This window comes from Myodes glareolus, chromosome 2, assembly GCF_982192425.1.
Source record: "Myodes glareolus chromosome 2, mMyoGla1.1, whole genome shotgun sequence".
In the NCBI taxonomy this organism is placed as follows: Eukaryota; Metazoa; Chordata; class Mammalia; order Rodentia; family Cricetidae; genus Myodes; species Myodes glareolus.
The window spans coordinates 49,958,579-49,979,763 of record NC_142027.1 but is presented as its reverse complement, the minus strand read 5'-3'; the positions used below and the strand labels follow the sequence as shown (position 1 = coordinate 49,979,763).

Genomic DNA, 21,185 nt, shown 5'->3' with positions numbered 1-21,185 from the left:
TTTCAATATCCGGACTCTGGGACAAATGAATAAATTAATTAAATACATTTATATAAAATTCCAGCTGTTTGTATTTCACTTATAGAACTTTACCTACAGTAAATTCAATAACAGTTCAAGTCTCTTAAAGAAAAACTAATTCATCAGAACATAAAGCCATTAACAAAAGAAACAATACCACTACCAGGAACTCTCGGAAAATACCAAGGAACAAGATTTGCTTAAATGATAATATAGCTGCCTTAAAACTTAATGTGTATTTTAGCCCCTCTTCTAGAATTTACTATTTAATTTTCACTTTTTTTCCCCAACCACTTCAAGCCCAACTGCAGGAAAGACTCACATACAAGAAAAACCTTCTTACAATCTACTCTTGTGTTTTCTGAATGTGCCCCATGTGTCCACTAATAGCCAAATGTTTTAAAATCTGTTCAGCTAAATGGATCAATAACTATATCTAGCCCCACTATGTGGGGCTGCCAACATGGTAAAATCAAGCCAAACACAAAATATCTCTCCTAGGACAAAAATTATCAATACAGTTTTCTCGAGAGACACATTCTCTGAGCTACACGGCACAAACATTATCTAAGGCAGACATGACATGCTAAGAATATTTGAGACACAAAACAAAGAATTAAGTAAAAATATTTGGACATGATAACCAGTGAGTTTTATAATGGACTAATGTAACAGTCCATGGGCTACATCTCTTATCTCTCCAACTCAAGAGTACACAAACCACAAACACACAACAGTACAGGCAAACTGCTGACAAGTTTATCTGTGCTTCCCTCGCATATGACACAGCTGTGAGCACCAATTGAGCAGGTGCAACCAAGCTTTCGAGAATTCCTGCCTGTTGCCCAGGAACCACAACACAGCATGGCTGAAATTTTAAACAGGTGCAAATATTCCCACCCATTCTCTGTTTATCTGGTGCTAGAGACAGTGCAGAAGAAAGTGGATCTGCAGCCACTCCCTACCCAAAGCAACCTCTACAAAAAGAGAAATTTGAAAACAATAAAGTTTGAAAATAGAAAAGAGATGTCAAAGGCTGACTCTTCAATGATCTGACCTCACATTGTCAGTCGTTTTAACAGTACAGTTCTATAAAAATACTGCATAATCTTCACCAGATTAATGCTTTGTTATTAAAATTATTCTGGCTCATCAAATCTTAGAAATGTGTACCTGATTCTTACTGTGAAGTGCAATGCAACGTATGTACAATGTTAAAGCTCTTTGGAACTGTCAATAAAACGATTGATCAAAAATTTAACATTTGCATATTACGACTTCTATAAACAATTTCAAAATAGAAAATGTGATATATCCACAGTTAATACATACATTTAAATAGTCATAGGTAGGTCATATACATACCTGTGCAGGGTGAGGCACAAACAGAATTGTAATATATCAGATACTCTGAAATGTAAAACAAGGAAGTCATCTAAGTAAAAATTAATCTATGAATCAAAGCTAGAATTTATAGCGAGACAACTTCTGCAGAAAAGGGGGAAGAATTGCAGTGCATAAAGAAGGTAGAGTACTTATATGTATATGTGTCTATAGGCATTTCAGTCAACCCTAACTCATACATCTGAATGTATGTACAAAGTACCTCAGCAGGGTCACTGAGGGACTAAGATTCACCATGGCCTCTACAATGCAAATGTTCTCACTAAAGGACAAGGAAAATATTTAAAAATATTTTTCCCTTGGTGTTCTTCCAGGACTAATGCCTTGCTAACACAAATATGACTGCTGCTCTCTGAAATGAAACTCCTCCAGTTCATCTGTACTCATGCTGCTGGAACCCTGGTGAGAAAGCAAAGTGATTCCATGGAGCTGTACACACACACACACACACACACACACACACACACACATACACACACTCACACACAAAGAAGAAATAAAGAAAATTTTGAATGCTCCTTTACTATGTTACAGCAGAGCAATTCCAGACTGAGTCTCTTAGAAGTCATCCTAGCACATGGGGCATGCATAATACCTCGGCCCAACACACGTCCATAGCTACCAGCAAAGCAGGTATTCATAAAGAAAACCATGAATGTTCAGCATAAAAATCACACTTGAAAAAAACTAAGTTTAGATGGTAAATCATTATTAAAAAAAGGCTACTAGTGACAGTTTCATAATTCTTTAGAAATATAAAGTATAAAATTTATATGTCTAAACACAGCTGAGAAAAGCAACATGTAAAGGTCAGTAAACCTTGCTCAAAGGTGTGTATAGGTAATGATATTTATGATGGTTCAGTAAAATACATAAAATGGGCATGAGCATGTGATGTGGGATTCCCCTCTGTATGCTATGAATACTATTGGTTAATAAAGGACCTGCTTTGGGCCTATTGAAGCATAGAATAGGGCAAGGCTGGAATTCCAAGCAGACAGATATAGAGAGATAGTAGGGGGAGTCAATGAGACTCCATATAGACACTTCAGGAGATAGAAGCCGGACCCTGAACTGAACCTTACCAGTAGGCCACAACCTTGCATGGCAATGCACAGATTAATAGAGATGGGTTAATTTAATATGTAAGAGCTAGACAGAAATATGCTTAAGCTATTGGACAAAGAGTATTGCAATTAATATATTTTCTGTGTGATTATTTTAGGTCTGGGTGGCCGGAAACCACGCAGCTTCTGTCAAAAGACTGGTACGCCAAAGTGGGGCTTTGGGCCTAATGCAGCACAGAATAGTGAAAGGCGGGAATTCCAAGCAGAAAGATGTGGAGAGAAAACAGGTAGAGTCAATGAGAAACCATGTAGCCTCCACAGGAGACAGATGCCAGATACCAGAAAGAAACTTACTGGTAGGCCACAACCACATAAGAATACACAGATTAATAGAAACGGGTTAATTTAAAATATAAGAGCTAGCCAATAAGAAGTGTGAGCTAATAGGCCAAGCAGTGTTGTATAATACAGTTTCTGTGTGATTATTTCAGGTCTGGGTGGCTGGGAAACAAACAACCAGCCTCCAACAACAAGCATGAGCTGCCAAGAAGCTTCTGAAAGTCACTAGTCAAAAAAAGTTTGGCTCAATATTTCTAGGCATCTCCTCACATTATAGAAAACAAATAGAAATCTATGTTAAGGCATAATTTAGGGCTGGTGAATTGTTCAGTAAGTAAAGTCATCTATTGTCAATTCTAAGGACTAGAATTTGACCCTTGAGATCCATATAGTGGAATAAAGGAACTGACTCCTTAGGTTGTCCTCTGACTTACAAATGTCTTGACTCCAATTCCAACCTACACACACACACACACAAACACAGACATTAAGTAAGTAAGTAAATGAATAAAATGTAAAAGATAATTATATGGTATTGGAAAATTATAAGAAATTTGAATGTCTAACAAAATAAAATAAGTAAGGCATATCATACCTATACAAACTAATATTTCTTTGCAACTCACAATGAACTTTAAACAGTTTAAATTTTATGGAAATCTTTAAATGTATGACATAGCAGTAAGTTATAGAAGCATGTATAATATCAACTGCATGGAAAGTATGATACTGAAGATATTAAAAATGGAATAAATACATATAAATACCAAGATATTAGATATAAATAAGACTAAGTCTTTAAATTTTGTTCTGCTGAGGTTCATAGGCAGCTAATTATCAACAATAAACATTACTTTTATACTAGTAAAATATTAACTGGTAAAGCAGAGGTGAAAGAAAAATTGTAAAGTACCATATGGAAATCATAAATCTAACTTTGAGAAATAAATTAATTCAATCACACATAAAACCCACTAGGTGTGCCTACAGAGAACACACTCTGCCCCCTCATCAGGGTACACAGGGTCTTTTTCATCCCATTACTCTAGGATCTACACAGTAATTCAGTAACACATTTTAAATCATCTTGGTAAAACTTTTTAAATTATGCAGAGTGAAAGGATGGCAAGAACAACTCAGGACTGAAAATCTGTTGTATCTAGTATAGACTAATTTATTCACTAAGACAGCAACATTCAATGAGCATCCACTGTGTGCAAGGTGATGCATTTATCACCATCATGTGTTAAAAGATAGAGAAGGCCACATCCCCACAGTGCCAACCATTTAAAAGCTCTAAACATATGTAGAAAAAGTTCAAACACAGATAAAACAGAACACAGCTCAAGGTATTTCTGAGAGCTTATAAATTTTAGAAGAAGGAAGTGTATGATACATCTATTATTTTATATTGTGGAGTGAAAATTTACATATAGGTAATATTGGCTAAACATCCAGACTTATTAGTATTCATCACTTACAAAATGCAGTCATAAGTTATGTTAAATATTTAAATTTTTATTTATGTGCTTTGCATCATGTTGCTGGGAATATAACATAAAAGAAGATCAAAGAAATACTGATCCAATCTGCTATGTGAGGCATGTAAGATTGTCTCAGATTACACAGAGCTACATGAAACACACAGACAATTATTAACAGACTAGAGTTATTTATCAGCCACTTAAGTAACTAAGTTAGTTACTTGTTAACTGTTCCTGAAGAAACTGTTATGACAACATCACAAGGGAAAGGGAAATAGGGCACACCCATTTTGACTGGACAGATAAAAAGATACAACTAATGGATTCTTTCTGTAACTGGAAGGTTTCTCTCTGGTCTACAGTCACAACTTTAGTCCACCTGAAGCCAGTGCCCTAAGAGTTACAAGGCTGAGGTCAACTAGTCCATCCTTGTGAAGTGGTGACAAGTATAATACAGTGACTCCTGTGATCACTGATCCCTGGCCGAAGTTTATGGAATCTTGGGCAGCAACAAAGCTACCAGGAAGGCTGATGACTAAGTGCTTAGAATTTTCCACCAGACCATTAGATCTCAGGCAAGCTACATATTTCCTATATTTAAAATGATGATCATACTACCTACCCTAGAGGATTATTTACAGTGCTTATTGTCATCAGCATATAACAAAACAAGCACAGTGTCTGCCACAAAGTAAGCATTTCCTTACAGGGTCCTTATAATAGCAACATGGGTGCATGAAAAGAGAGAGGCTACATTACTGTAACTAAGGAACTAAACTAAACAGAAAGTCAGGAGATAAAGACAGCCTACTGGGCCTGCATTACACAGCCCAGAGACGGTCCTGGGCTGGATGCTCAGGGAACACTTGACAGGAAATGATACATAAAAATACTAATAACACAAAATACCTTATCCAGCATTGTAAACACTATCCATATTATTGAAGAGAAAGAGTAAGATCTACTGTGTGGCTATACTATTTAACTTCTGGGCAGAAAGTTCCAGAATTCAATTAAAACAGCAACAATAGAAAAGACAAAATAATCATTTAAATGGAATTAACTCAAGGGATTGTGGCATCCCTAGGGATCACACATAAGCCCTGCTACTTTTTCCTTTGAAAAACGTTTTAATTATTGTATGTGTTTGTCTCTGCATGTGTCTATGAGCACATGAGTGCAAGTATCTGTCCTGTATCTGGAGTCACAGATGGTTGTGAGCTATGTGATGTAGGTTCTGGGAACCTAATTCAGGATTTCTGGAAAAGTAGCAAGTAATCTTAAATGCTGAGTCAATCCTCTGGCTCCTATGTTTCCTTTATTTTATATTCTAAAGAGAATCACATGACTCCAGCTGTTGTATAAGGAGCAAATATAATTGTGAGAAGTTAGTTACATCTAGTTTCTTGATCATGGCTTAAAAGTAAAAGTGGGTACACAATGAGTAATTTTATAGCCTTCATTTCTAAATTGGCTTGAAAGACAACATATATCCTGAGAAAAGTGGTTTGTCTTCACATTCTCATATAATTTGAGTCATATGGAGTGAAACTATTAGGAACAACAATGAAGTTGGGGGTCTATGTACCGGTTAAGATTTCTCTGTTGCTATGATAAGTACTGTTCAAAACCAATTTTGGAGAGAAAGGGGTTTATTTGGCTTACATGTTATAGTCTATCATCAGGGGAAATCAAGGTAGGAACCAGAAAGCAGAAGCTAAACAAAGACCATAGAGAAGTGCTACTTACTGGCTGGTTTCTCAGTTACCTTGCTAACATGGACCAGAATCAGTGGCTAGGGGTATCACTTCCCAGTGAACTGGGCCCACTATATCAACTAGCACTTAAGAAAATAAATCACAGCCACAACCACAGGCCAGTCAGATGGAGGCAATCTCCCAAATGAGGTTTGCTCTTCTCAGATGTGTGAAATTAACAACTAAGATTAGCCATTACACCTATTGTAGAAATTTTCTTACTATGTCATTTTGGTGACTTCTTGTTAGCAGAGCTACATTCTCTAACTGAAATTTAACAGACCTAGCTTTATGTTATGGAGTACAGAAAAGTTCTTAGCTCCATACCGGTTGAGTTTTTATTAGAGATGCCTCTTTAGCTATTATGAAATCAAGTTGTTAACTCACTTAGGTCATTAAAAACAATATCATCTAGGTTCATGGAGAAGTGTCTTTATCATGACTTGCAAAAAAGCTTTGAGATTAAATTTATAAACTATTACCTCCATGACTAATTATCCTAAAAAATATTTTACATGGAGCCTTCACCCTCTATATTATAGTGTCTTTGGTGTGAGAAGGTACTCTGCAGGTTACCAATGAAGAAACAAAAACACCAACCCAGTCACAAAACCTTTGGCCTATAATCTGTCCTGTCCACAAGAAGAGATAGGGCAATGGTGGCACAGAACTTATAGAGGTGGTCAATAAATGTCTGATTTGACTTAGTATCACACCATGAGATGAAACCTATACCTGACAAGGCTTGGATAACCAAGAAGCAGAAACTAGACAATCCAGCCTGAGACCTAGGATAAAAGATAAAATGAAACACTACTAATCATAAAAAAGTTCAATAAAATTACTCCAGATGATATTCTGCTATATGCATAGATCAGTGCTTTATTCAGTCACCAACAGAGAGGCTTCCTTGGGCAGCAAATGGGAACAGATGCAGATACCAACTGGCATAAATTGCAGGAGAGAGAGTCTAAATGAAATGCCTCCATCAAAGCCCTCCTCTTCGAACTCAAGATACCTGGTGAAAGAGGAGGCAGGAAGAGTGCAAAAAACAGAGGGGATGGAGGACAACATGAGAACAAGGCCATCTAAATCAACTTAGCAAGGCTCATATGAAGACAGACAGAAGCAGCAATCACAGAGCCTATACTGGTCTGTGGCAGGTCCTCTGTGCAGATATTATAGCTTACAGCTTAGTATTTTTATGGGACTCCTCAAGTGAATATCTGATTCCTGTTCCTGGTGTGGGAGAATTATCTGTATTCTGTCAATCATGTATTTTAATAAAACGCTGATTGACCAGGCAGGAAGTATAGGCAGGAAAACCAGACAGGAAGCAGAGGTGATGCAATGAGAACAGGAGAATTCTGGGAAGCAGGAAGCTCCCTCTGCCACTCCTGTCCAGACCACCAAAGTGGCAACATGTGAGCTGACAGCTGAAAAAGTTAGCCATATGGCTAACATAGATCAGAATAATGACTAATGGGTTAATATAAGCTATAAGAGTTAACAAGAAACCTGAGCTAATGGGCCAATCAGCTTTATAACTTATAGAGATCTCTGTGTGACTGATTTTCTCTGGGACTTGCCAGGTGTGGGGTACCGGGCGGGACAGAAACCTCAACAAGCCAGCCCTGTCATGTTACATATGGCACCCAACGTGGATAACTGAATCCACAGAAAGCTTGAGAAAGATTGGGAAAGAATAGAGTAAAGCATGTTTTCTTGGTAGCAGCAATTTATTGGGTCTGCTTTGCTTGCTAGAGGCAAGTAAGTGCTCTCATCTAAGAGAGGCTTCCTGACTCAGCTTTAGCTGCAAAACCCTGCAGCTCATTAAGGGGTCCTGCCACGAAACACTTAAACGGTGTTGATGAAAAGCTGAATGCATGCTTTTCAGTTTTCAGCCGTAGCAGGAAAAAAGCTGCACTGTTTTAAAATGCTGGCTTTCTGGGCTGTCCTGTCAGGGCAAACACTGACTCTTTCAGGCAGGCAGTCTGACTGAGTGTGGTCTGTGAGCAGAATGCTACAGCTTGCTTGCTGGCAAGGACCTTGAAATGCCAGAGTTGTGGCAAGAAAAATGGCTGCAGCTGGTACCTCAGCCACGAGGCTGGAAAGCTAAGGAATGGGCTGGATCTAGCTGTCAAAGCCAAGGCTTTAGTCCTACCGATATTGCTTAGTAAATTAAAGGCTCATGTGATCAGAAAAAGAGAGATATACAGTAAAGAGAGATTCAAAGAGGAAGAAAACCTCTAAATGGTTTACAGTGTGTTAAAAATATATGCAGGATAACAGTTAAAGTTCTTAAAGTAAAAAGAAAGAAAGTAGTTGGGTGTGGTGGTATACACCTTTAATCCCAACACTTGGGAGGCAGAGGTACATTGACCTCTGTGACTTCAAGGGGTAGAAGTACATTGACCTCTGTGACTTCAAGGTGTGGTAGCACACACCTTTAATCCCAATGCCTGGGAGGCAGAGACAGACAGATCTCTGAGTTCAAGGTGTGATAGCACACACCTTTAATCCCAGCACTGGGGAGGCAGAGACAGAAGGATCTCTGAGTTGAAGGACAGCTTGGTCTACAGAGTTATTCCAGGACAAAGATATACAGAGAACCTGTCTCTAAAAGTAAAAGTAAAAATAAAAGAAATAGAGGTTAAAATAAAGCCTCATAAAGATGGAAAATACACAGAGAATCTTGATACTGTACGCTATTATTCTCACTTTGAATTGTTTGATTGCTGAAGAAGGAACAACAGCTGCTAAAAGACTTTTGTTTATAAATGCTGCTGAACTAATTCAAGATAGGTATTTTGAAAATACCTTGGCTTCAAAACGGAAGTCAAAAGGTATGTTACTTTGGAGAAGAGATTTTGCTTTTGTTTCCACAGAAAATGAGAGGCTGTGAATTCATTCTGAGTTAAGAAAAATCAGGTTCGATAAAGGAAGACCACCTGAGAAATCTCCCATAGGAACAGATGGCCCAGATGACAGAGTTCTTCATCCAGAACAGGTTCAAGACTGCTGCCTGAGATGATCAAGACTCACAGGATACTCCAGTCAGAACTTGATTATAACTCTAAATTTTCTTTAAGTCCCCATAAGATCATCAGCACCCCCAAACAGAAGGAAGTAGCCTGAAATACTACGCCCACATTCCCAACAAATGGACTATGGGTATTTTCCTTTGTTTAAAAAAAAAGTGGGAAATGGTGTGGGAGAATTATCTGTATTCTGTCAATCATGTATTTTAATAAAACGCTGATTGGCCAGGCAGAAAGTATAGGCGGGAAAACCAGACAGGAAGTAGAGGTGATGCAATGAGAACAGGAGAAGCAGGAAGCTTCCTCTGCCATTCCTGCCCAGACCACTGAAGAGGCAACATGTGAGCTGTCACACTGAGAAAGGTACTGAGCAGTGTGGTTAACACAGATAATGATAATGGATTAATATAAGTTACAAGGACTAATAAGAAGCCTGACCTAATGGGCCAATCAGTTTACAATCTTATGGAGTCCTGTGTGTAATTTTCTTTGGGGCTTGCGGGCTGTGGGGTACTGGGCGGGACAGAAACCCCAACAAGCCAGCCCTCATGTTACACTCTGATTCCTGTTCCTGTTCTTAAGGACTCTTTTCCTTCTGAAGATTTCCTTGTCTGCCTTGATGTGAAGGTTTTTGATTCATCTTATTACATTTTATTTTGTCATGTATGGTTGTTATGGTTGTCTGAAGAGAAATGGCCCCCACAGATTAGTGTGTTTGTAAGCTTCCTGCATTGGGAGTGACACTAGCAGAAGACATGACCTGGCTGGAGAAAGTGTGTCTTTGTGGGGTAGGACTTTGAGATCTCATATGTTCAAGCTATATTTGGCATACAGTCTCCTTCTGCTGCCTGTGGATCCAGACGTAGAACTCAGCATCATCCCCAGCACCATGTCTGATTACATGCAGCCATAATTTCTGCCATGATGATAATAGACTAAACCTCCAAAACTGTAAGATAGTCTCAACTGAATGTTTTCCTTAATAAGAGGTACTATGATCATGGTGTCTCTTCACAGCACCAGAACCCTAACTAAGACAGACATTATCTCTTAGAAGCCACCTCTTTTCTAATGAGAGACAGGCAGTAGTTCCAGAGAGGAGAGTAGTTAAGATGTAGCATTTTCAATAAAAATGAAAAAAATTAAAGAATTTTTTCACTCAATGTATTTTAATCATGCTTCCCCCTCCCCCAAATTTCCCCAGATCCCCCTAACTTCCTAATCCACCCAACTTCATGTTCTCTTTTGCTGAATCAAAAAGATACATAAATAAATGAAATAAAAATAAAAAGTGATGTGGGATTATCCTTCTGTACATGAGTTGTTTTTACTGATTGATGGGTAAAACTGTTTTGGTTAATGTTTAGCAGAGTTAAGTCAGGCAAGATATCCAAATAGATATAGAGAAAGTAGGTGGAGTCAAAGAGAAGCCATGTAGCTCCTGAAGGAGAAAGATGCTGCCAGAATATTACAGGTAAACCACAACTGTGTGGCAATAAACAGATTACTAGAAATGGGTTAATTTTATATGTAACAGCTGGCTATAAATATGCCTGATATATTGGCCAAACAGCATTGTAATTAATATAGTTTCTGTATGATTATTCAAGCCTGGGTAGCTGGGAAGCAAAAGTGCAGTCTCTGTCTGCAAATGATGCCCAAAACGTTTTGCAAGAATATCCACATTAAGCCTCAGAAAGCTTAAAAGAAAGGATTCTAGACAGATAAAAACAGAACAAATGCAGTTTCTTTCTTCTTCAAGAAGAGGTGGGGTTCATTTAAGAAAGGCTTACTGACTCAAGCTTTAGCTGCAAAAACCTTGCAGCTCTTTAAGAAGCCATGCCACCAAACACTTAAATGGTGTTTATAAGTAGCTGGTGGCATACTTCTTGGTGATAGCAGGGAACTTGAAACTCCATAGAGATATGGCAATAAGTGTGGCTATCATCAGTATCTGTACCATGAAGGTAGACTCTCAGGAAGCTAAGAAATGGGTAGAGATAGCCCCCAAAGTCACAGCTCTAATCCTAGTGATGCTGCTTAGCAGATTAAAGACTCGTGTGTTCAGAAAAAGAGATATACAGTAAAGACAGATTAAGAAAATGGAAAAACAAACATACAAACAAAAAGCAACCTCTTTTGTTTACAGTGTGTTTACAGTGTGTTTAAAAATATACGTAGGCTTGGGAGAGAAAAGAAAATGGATAAAGAAAGTCCTTAGTAAAAGAAATGGAGCGGTGAGCATACCTTTAACCCTAGCATTTGGGAGGCAAAGGCAGACAGATCTCTGTGAGTTCAAGAACAGCCTGGTCTACAAAGTGAGATCCTGAAGAGCCAAAGATACACAAAGAAACCCCATCTCAAAAAAATAAAAATTAAAAAATAGAAAAGAAATAGAGTTTTTAAAAAGCCACATAAAGATGGAAAATACAAAAAACATCTGGATTATGTATATTATTGTGTTTTCTTTGAATTTTTGACTGTGAATGAATCAACTACAGAGAGACATTTTATTGTATGGGTTGCTAAGCTAAACCAACATATATACTTTTAAAGGAATCTTGAATTCAAAATTTAAGTCTAAGGACATGTTACTTTGGGAAAGAGGTTCTGCTTTTGCTTCCACAAAGGATAGAAAGGTGTGGATTCCTTAGCAGCTATTATGGTTTCATCAAACAAGACCCCTGAAGTGATGGTCCATGTGGTATGATATCCACAACAGCTTCAGTTAAGCTTGCTGAGATGGACAAACCACACAGGATACCCCATGAAAGACCTCATTAACAGTGTTCCCAATCAGCAGGAAGTAATCTAGAGAACTATACCCAATTTCCCTAAATATTGTTTATAAATATTTGTTTTCATTTAAAAGGAGGTTGATTATAAATAGTTAATGGCCACAGTTAAGAAAAGAAAAATGGGATATGATAAAAAAATGAATACACTGATATGGAGTTTGGTTTACTGAGACAAATTGAAGGTCAATTTTGTTACATATATATTTCTAATCTTTTTACAGTATTATGTTAATACAGCTCATTTAAAAATGCAATGTATAATTTAAAAATAATGGATTAATAGTCCTTTAGGGATCCAACTTCACAGAAGAACCTACCAGACATTCTGCAGGGCAAACTTTGCCAATACAAGGCAGAACAGATCTTCAAATTTCATGCTTGACTGAAAAGTCTGCCAGATATTATGGGACTATAAGCTAAAGATGGATGCTCCAATGTTACAAAAGAATTTTGGGTGACTGTCCAAGCAGCGAGATGTCTCTCTTTTCTAGGACTTTGGAAGTTGTTTACATTATACTTCCTGTTTACTTAGGTAACATTATATCATTCTGGGGTCTTTGATGAAGACTAGATAGTTATAATTATAGTTTTCCTTAGTTATGATAAAAGATAATTTAGATATAAATTTTAAACTCAGAGATAGGATAGATGACAGAGTATTTTTCTTAATTTACATTTACCAAATGCAAATAGACTAAATATTATAGTTGTAATTCTTGCTTGATACTATTTTATATATGTAATTTTACCATGTTAAAGTAAAAACTTTTTAAGCAGGGTGGTGGTGTCACATGCCTTTAATCACAGCACTCGAGAGGCAGAGGCAGGGGGATCTCTGTGAGTTAGAGGCCAGCCTGGTCTACAAGAGATAGGTCCAGGACAGACTTCAAGGCTACAGAGAAACCCTGTCTCGAAAAGAAAATAGTTTAAACTTTTCTTTTTAATTAGACAGAGAGATGATGTGAGATGTCCTTTTGTATATGTATTGCTTTTATTGGTTGATGAATAAAGCTATTTTGGCCAATGGTTTAGCAAAATAAAGCCAGGCAGGAAATCTGAACACACATACACACACACACACACACACACACACACACACACACACACACAATATATATATATATATATATATATATATATATATATATATAGAGAGAGAGAGAGAGAGAGAGAGAGAGAGAGAGGGGGAGAGAGAGACAGAGAGACAGACAGAGAGACAGAGAGAGAGACAGAGACAGAGAGACAGAGACAGAGAGAGAAGGTGAATTTAAAAAGATGCTATGTACCTATGTACCTGCTGAAGAAGAAAGACGTCAGAACATTACCAGTAAGCACAGATTAATAGAAATGGGTTAATTTAAGAAAAGCTATCTGGGAAAATGCCTGACCCATTGGCCAAATAGTGTTGTAATCAGTATAGTTTCTGTGTGATTATTTAAGTTTGGGTGAACGGGAAACGAAAGTGCAGTCTCTGTCCACAAAAAAAAAAAAAACAAAAAAAAAAAAAAACTAGGTATCTGAACAAACTGAAAACTAATAGGAGAAACTATTAATACCATTTGAAATATATCTTCTTTTACGAAGTCACTGACACTGGTACTTCAAATATATTTTGATATTTACATTTATTTGTTTTGTTTCTAACAGAGAATTTGGTTGCTTGCTATTTTATTGTTACTATTACCTTATGCTGTTGTTATACTATTTATTTTAACAAGCAATAAATCAAATTATATTTTTGAAAATTAAAGTATCTCAACATTTTTTATTATTTGAAAAAAGTTCTATAAAAAGACTTGCTTTTTTAGTAAACTTGAAAAATTCACATTATGTTTGTATCTTATAAGCAAGATTCAACATTTCATGATTCAAAGACTATCTTCCAATCATATATCTAATAACAGAAAATGATAAAATAAAGAAAGAATGACAATATCTGAAGTGATTAATATTTTCCAGGCTTGAAAGACATTAAATGTCAAATGCAAAATGTGTAAGTTACTCAATTTTGAGAGGTAGACAATATCAAGAACATGGTAGAAAAGGCTGATTAACCAAGAGAGTATGACATAGATGTGAGATTAACAATAGAGACTCAGTGGAAGGCAACAGGATGTCCCTATAATCAGAAATAGCATTAGTAGGTTTAATATAAAAAAGGCTTTATTATTATTACTCAGCTCACAAATTCCCTCCTTTACCTTCCTTTCCAGCTTCCTTTCTCATTTAATTAATCCTACTCTTCTAGTTTCTCTCCTTTTTGTTTCCAAAATAGCACATTCTGCTTTCCCTTCCTTGGGAGATCCTCTTCTTCACCCTGTTCACTATTAGGCATATAACCTCTTTTGCATACAAATCAAAAGATAAAAAACTAACATCAATATGGATAAGGAAAAAACATGCATACTTGCCTTTTGGGGTCTAGGCTATGCTTACTCAAAATTACTGTTTTTGGCTCTATCCATTTATCTGAAAATTTCATAAATTTATTTTTTAACAGCTGAATAATATCATATTGTATAACTTTACCACATTTTCTTTATCCATTTATCAGTTGATACAGGTGCTTTCCAACTTCTTGACATTATAAATACAGAAGATACGAATGTGAATGTGCAAGTATTTCTTTCATAAGATGTAGAGACCTTGGGTATGATCAAGAGTGGTAGAGCAAGATCTTGAAAAGGAATTATTTCCAGCTCCCTGAGAAACTATCAAACTGATTTTCATAGGAGCTGAACAAGTTTGTACTCCCACCAGAAATGAGTTAAGTGCTCTCTTTCCCAGCATCCTCACCAGCATGTGTTGTCACATGTTTTATTGATCTTGGCTATTCTGGCTGGAGACGGATAAAATGTTAAAGTAATTTTAACTTGCATTTTACTGATCCTAAGTATGTTTAATATTTCTTTGTTTTTCAGCCATTATGTTTCATTTTTTGAGAACTCTTTGCTTAATTCTATACCCCATTTTTTAACTGGGTCATTTCCTTAATGTTCAGATCTTCTTTTAGTTCTTTATATATTCTAGACACTAATCCTCTATCAGATATATTGGCTGCCACTTTACACTAATGATATAAGGGAGTGGATACCCCAACTAGACATCTTATGCCACCAAGAAAAATCTCCAGTGCCAATATGGTGTAGATTTTTGTGACTTGTTAGCGAAAGGCGTCCCATGGACCTCCGCATACATAACCAGCTACTGCCAAGGTTATTGGTTACTCTCTACAAGCATGATGGTAATGCCCTGTGGTTGAGAGTAACACTTACTTATGTCATCCAACAAGGAGAATTCGAGCCCAACTAGATGCTTCATCCCCTAATAATAGTGTTCATGGTTCTAGAAGGTACTAATAAAGCTATTGTAGGAGAAAAGTAACGATCAATATCACCTAGCAACAAACTCCATGTCTTACAAAAGCAACCTGCCTACAAAATTTACTGGTGTAATAAGTGGCACAAATGTTCCGGGAGTAACCAATTACTTTTTGTTGGAGTAAGGCCCACTCCATTAGATGGAACCCATATCTGGACCTACTAAAGTGGCCAAGAACCTGAGACTATTAAATAGGTTACAGACCTAGCAGAAAACCAAAATTATTATTTTGTTAAAGGAAAACGACAATAAAATGGCTCCCAGTGATATACTGTTATAGCCACTGTGGTAGTCTGAACATAATTGGACCCATAATCCCAAAGGGAGTGGCACTATTAGGTGTGGCTTTGTTGGAGTCAGTATGGCCTCATTGGAGGAAGTATATCACTGTGGCGGCAGACTTTGAGGTTTCTCATGCTCAGGATACCACCCAGTGAGTCAGTTGACTTCCTGTTGCCCAGAAGATGTAGGACTCTCAGCTACTCCAACACCACATTTGCTGCCATGCTCCCCATCACGTTGATAATGAACTGAACCTCTGAAACTGTAAGCGAGTCAACTCCAATCAAATGCTTTAGTCTATAAGAGTTTTTGTGGTCATGGTGTCAATACAGCAGTTGGGTATAAATAATATACCCAACAATGAGTGAATCACCCAACCCTCATTGGTGAAGCTTGCAGTAGATAAACATTAACACAGAGACCCACGAGTGAACAATGCACAGAGATTGAGAGGCTTTGGAGCACATAGACCCATATGGGATGTCTTCATCAAATCCCTCCTAGAAAGATCTATGTAGAAGATGATGATAAAAGACTAAGTGCGAGAAGCAGAGGAAGACTCCAAAGAAAGAGTCTTCCAGACACAACAGCACTGGTGCATATATGAACTCACAGATACTGTGGAAGCATGTATAGGAGCCACACAAGTTCAAGCCACATGATATTCCAGCATTGAGAGGTGGGAACAGATATAGGGTTCTACCCATAAACAAGAATCTATTTGCAATTGTTGTTTTTTTGATAAAGGGAAAGTAAGTTTCTCCAATGTTCTGTTACTGGGTATATCAACCACATTCCATGGCAGGTCCTGTGCTGAGGAATGGTAGTCAACAAAAATAAGCTTAATGGTTTTAAGTGTTCGTTTGTGTGTTTGTGTGTGTGTGTGTGTGTGTGTGTGTGTGTGTGTGTGTGTGTGTTTTAGGCAAGTTGAGAGTAAGACACACACATGAGAGACAGACAGAGAGAAACAGAATGAGGGAGAGAGAAAGAATATGAAGTTGAAGTTGAGGGAATAGGAGGGGAGAACATCTGGGAGGAGTTGGAGCAGAGAGAAACATTAACAAAATATATGAGAAAATCTAACTTAAAAGTTTTTTTGAAAGAATAGCATTAGCTGGCTCCAGTGAGGACATGAAATAAAAAAATAAAACTTTAGAAATGAAATATTTCATTCTTCCTTCCTGTTAACTGCTAATTAATTATCAATGGTTCTCCCTGGTGAAACCAACAGAAGAAAACTGACTTGAGGGACAAGAGAATTTGCCTCATCTTGGTCAGCACTAATGAAAGCAATCAAGAAGAATATGAAAGAGTCTTAGAGGTATATATGCAAGACCTTCACAGATGTCAGCAGTCAAGAGAAAACCAGGTTAGCTCCAGAGCAAATGCAACTAATCAGGTAAGTGACTCCGCAACAGCAAAGCTGGAACATACAAAAGAGTAACGTCTCTGAAGTGCTGAAAGCAGATAAGAACTTCCAAATTATATACTCAACTAAAATATACTACCATTAAAAGCAAGTAGAAGTCATGTTTCAAATAAAGACATTGAGTTTCCTATCAACCATTCATTAATGGAATATAAAGGTATATATTAAAGTAAGTAAATGAAATCCAGAATAATGGATGAAAAATAATAAAAAATAAGGATACTAATGTGTTGTCTTGCTAATTATTCACAATTTATTCCTTAAAATCAAAAGGCAGTAGACTGCTATTCTTTACTGATGCTCATGGTGTAAACACCCTCATTGTATCTAACAGTTAAGCATCATAGTACAGAGTGTGGAGCTGGGAAAATATGCACACCTTCAGCAACTGTCAAATGAACATGAGCTCCTGAAAACCACAAGGGAAGGAGCACCACAGGGAACCTTAAACAAGGTCAGTGTAAAGCGGGATAAAAGGAACAAATAAAACATTAATATAACACTAGCATGTACTCAAGATGAAATCTTCCACATTTTTATATAGTTTGATAGAATGACACAATAGCAAAGCGATGTAGAATACTTAAAGGATTATAAAATACATAAGGTAATTAATTTTAGATAGAAAATTAAATTGAGCTGATTTTTAACATGAAAAAATCTTAAGAAAATTCAGATAATATAACAGAGTAAATTTTATCTCATTTTCTCTTTTGAGAATTTTATACATGTATACAATGAAACATGATCATATATATCCCCCATTTCTCCTTTAAATTCCCAACATGTTTCCTCATAAGTCACAGTGGGATTTTTAAAACTGGTAAGAATAAAAAATATAAAACAGTATTAGCAATTAAGCATACAAGTGATCAAATAAACAAAAAATCAATCATATTCTGATCGAGTACTAGTGTGAATTGTAAACTGCTGTAGCACACTGCTAACAAAATCACAGCTAAAACATGAGACAAAATGTTCTCATGAAAAAGGAGAAAACTCAAGGCAACTAGATTAATATCCAACTCTAAATTCTCAGTGAAAACATTCTTAGGAATAAAAACAGTCATTACATAATAAAAAAGAAATAATTCATTAATAAGTACATTACTTCTCTAAACATTTAATAGCATATATATAACAAACAGGGCAAAATTTACCATCATAATAAAGCTTTTTACTTTATTTGTATATCAATTGCCAAGTGGCCAATAAAGGTAATGGTAATTTAACAACTCAGTAATCTGATTAACAAGTATTAAAGCTGTAATGACGCTTTACATCTAATAATTATAAGATATACATGCCTTCAAGGCACACATTTAAGAACTGATCTTATGTCAAAGCACAAAGTGAGTCTGAGTACAAAGAACTGAAGTATTTTGATCTTCCCTTTTGCACAATTAACCTTGGACCTCTGAAGTATGTCCTTTATCAAAACTACAATAATGGGCACATTAAAAATTAGAACTTTGACAAATCTACAGATTTAATAAAGAAAATATGGAAGTTTGCCACTTATAAAAAAACATGACAAGGACGATAGATAGATAGATAGATAGATAGATAGATAGATAGATAGATAGATAGATAGATAGATAGATAAACATGACGCAGATAATCCAATCTCAGGCAAAGATATATCTATGTAGCATTAAATTTATGTTAAAAGGAACTATAGGAGTAAATTATCAAGAGATTACAAAACTTGCAGTAAAGGAACACCAGGAAATGGAAAAGCAGAAATAGTCAAGTGTATGAAAATGATAAATGTACAAAATCCACAAAATAAAGTATTCGACTTCTGTGAGACAATGGCCTGTACCCTGTCACTTGTATTTTAAATAAATGCTGATTGGCCAGTAGTATATGGCAGGAAGTATATGTGGGGCAACCAGGCAAGAAGTAGAGGCAGGCCAGTGAGAACAGAATTCTGGGAAGAGGAAATGGTCAGTCTACAGTCATCACCCACAGGCAGAGGATGCAAGATGCGACTGCCTCACCAAAAAATTAATAAGCCACATGGCTAACACAGACAAGTATTATGGGCTAATATAAGTTCTAAGAGTTGATAAGAAGCCTGAGCTACTAGGCCAAACAGTTTATGATTAATGTAGACCTCTGTATGTTTATTTGGGACCAGCTGAGACAGAAACCTCAGTCAACATTTGACTTTTGAAAAAAAAAAAGGAATAAAGTAGATACATATGAGGGGAATTTTATTATAAAAATAGAAACTACAAATAGGAAAAATAACAAAACTTTTAGGCAATTAAATGAATATAGAAGCTATAAACATGCCTCCCACCATTTGAACTAAATATTCAAGCTGTTTAAATACTAAAATGAGAACAGTTTTACCAAAAATTTTAAGTGGCTGAAAAATAGCCAAAAAACCTGAACTTAAAACAATGATATAATGTAAACATATAATTATATGTTGGTAAATTATACTGTATAAAGTAATAAATTTTAAATTCTGGTGAATGTACAAAAACTGGTTAAGGTTGATACTATTTACAGTAATGGACCACATAATACAATAAAGCATTGTATTCTTACAGAAAAATAATATTACATATTACATATCACATATATTATATATTATATTATATATTATATATCACATAATATTGACATTAAAACCACATAAAAGGGCTGGGAGTGATTATGCATGTCTTTCATACCAGCAGAAACAGGAGGATCTCTTTTAGTTCAAGGTCAGCCTGGTCTTCAAGTTCCAAGCAGCACTACAGAGTGAGATCCTATTTCCAAATAAAAACAAAACAAAAACAGACAGACAAAAACAGATAAATAAATTATGAGAGGAAATAATTTACAATAATGAGTAAAAGATATTTATGCCAGAAAAACCATTCAGAAAAGGTAGCAAGCAGCAAGAGTTATCAGCTACATATGCTACATGTATTGCATTCACTGTTGTGTTTAATGTGTGTTTCAGTAGTCATCCTACATTTTCCTTGTTTCTTTTTTTTTCAGTTTTAATACCAAGTAATGTACTTCGTTCTGACATTTTTATGTATGTTATCTTAGTCACTGTTCTTCTATTGCTGTAAAAAGACACCAGGATGACAGCAACTCTTATAAAAGAAGCATTTCACTAGGGGTTTGCATACAGTTTCAGAAAGTTAGTCCATTGTCATGGAAGGGAGCATGGTGGCATACATGAAGGCTTAGCCCTGGAGCTGAGAATTTTACATCCTGATCTACAGGTGGCAGAGAGAGAAAGACAAAAGTCTGGGCCTGGCATGGACTCTTAAAACCTCAGAAACCCATCATCCTCCAACAAGGTCACACCTCCTAATCCTTCGAATCCTTCTCCAATAGTGCCACTCCCTGATGACTAGGATTCAAATATATGGGCCTATTGGGATCTATTCTTTTTCAAACCACCACACAGATATATCACAATACACTATGCATGCTCACACATCCACGAAGTTCCTCCATTTCCTCTCTTGCTAGTCCTTTCCTTCCCCCAATACTCCCTTGCTTCTTGCATGTAATACATATATATATGTATATATAAAAACTCATAAATCTAGATTCATCTTAAGAATGTGTGTGTCTAAGTTCATTTAGTGATGCGTGCTCATATATACCTGTGTTTAAAGCTATTTAGGATTAGATAACCTATGGGGAATCTAATTCCCAGTAAAAACGGATTCTACCTGTAGATCTTCCTTTGGTAGTAGGGCTTGTGAAATTTACCCCATCCCCATTAGTATGATGACTGATATGATCATTATGAAGGTCTTCTTAGGAAAGCATAGTGTAGATATTTCTTGTATGCATCAGTATCCTTGTCATGTCTAAAAAACATTATTTTGGAGAAAGCACCCTGGTCTTCAGTCTCTTAGACTCTTTCTGAATCATCTTCCATAATGGTCTCTGACCCTTTAGGGGTCACACTACTGATGTATCAATTGGGGTCAGGCATCCCAAGGTCCCTTGTTCCTTGCATTTTGGTCAGTTGTTGCTTTCTGGAACTGTCTCTGTCTATTGTCAAAAGAAGCTTCTTTTCAGAGGTGAAGGCTACACTTATCTAGGATCGATGGATAAGAGCTTATAAGACAGAGTCTGCACTAGTTTAGAAAAATGAAAGTAATAATTTTTTCTCTAAGGTCCATGACCTTACCAACCACCACCAGTTTGCTAGGT

General features: G+C 36.5%; 1 protein-coding gene across 23 annotated transcripts in view; it reads right to left on the bottom strand.

Annotated features, from left to right (window-relative positions):
• Positions 1-21,185, bottom strand: part of Zbtb20 (zinc finger and BTB domain containing 20) — a 758,948-nt gene that overhangs the window by 552,052 nt on the left and 185,711 nt on the right. For 16 of the 23 annotated variants that reach the window (XM_087900141.1, XM_048422822.3, XM_087900155.1 and 13 more), the window contains one exon: positions 1,387-1,431. The exons of the other annotated variants lie outside the window; for them this stretch is intronic. The gene's annotated coding sequence lies outside the window, so the exon portion shown is untranslated. The remainder of the gene's footprint in view (positions 1-1,386; positions 1,432-21,185) is intronic. 23 annotated transcript variants of the gene reach the window in all.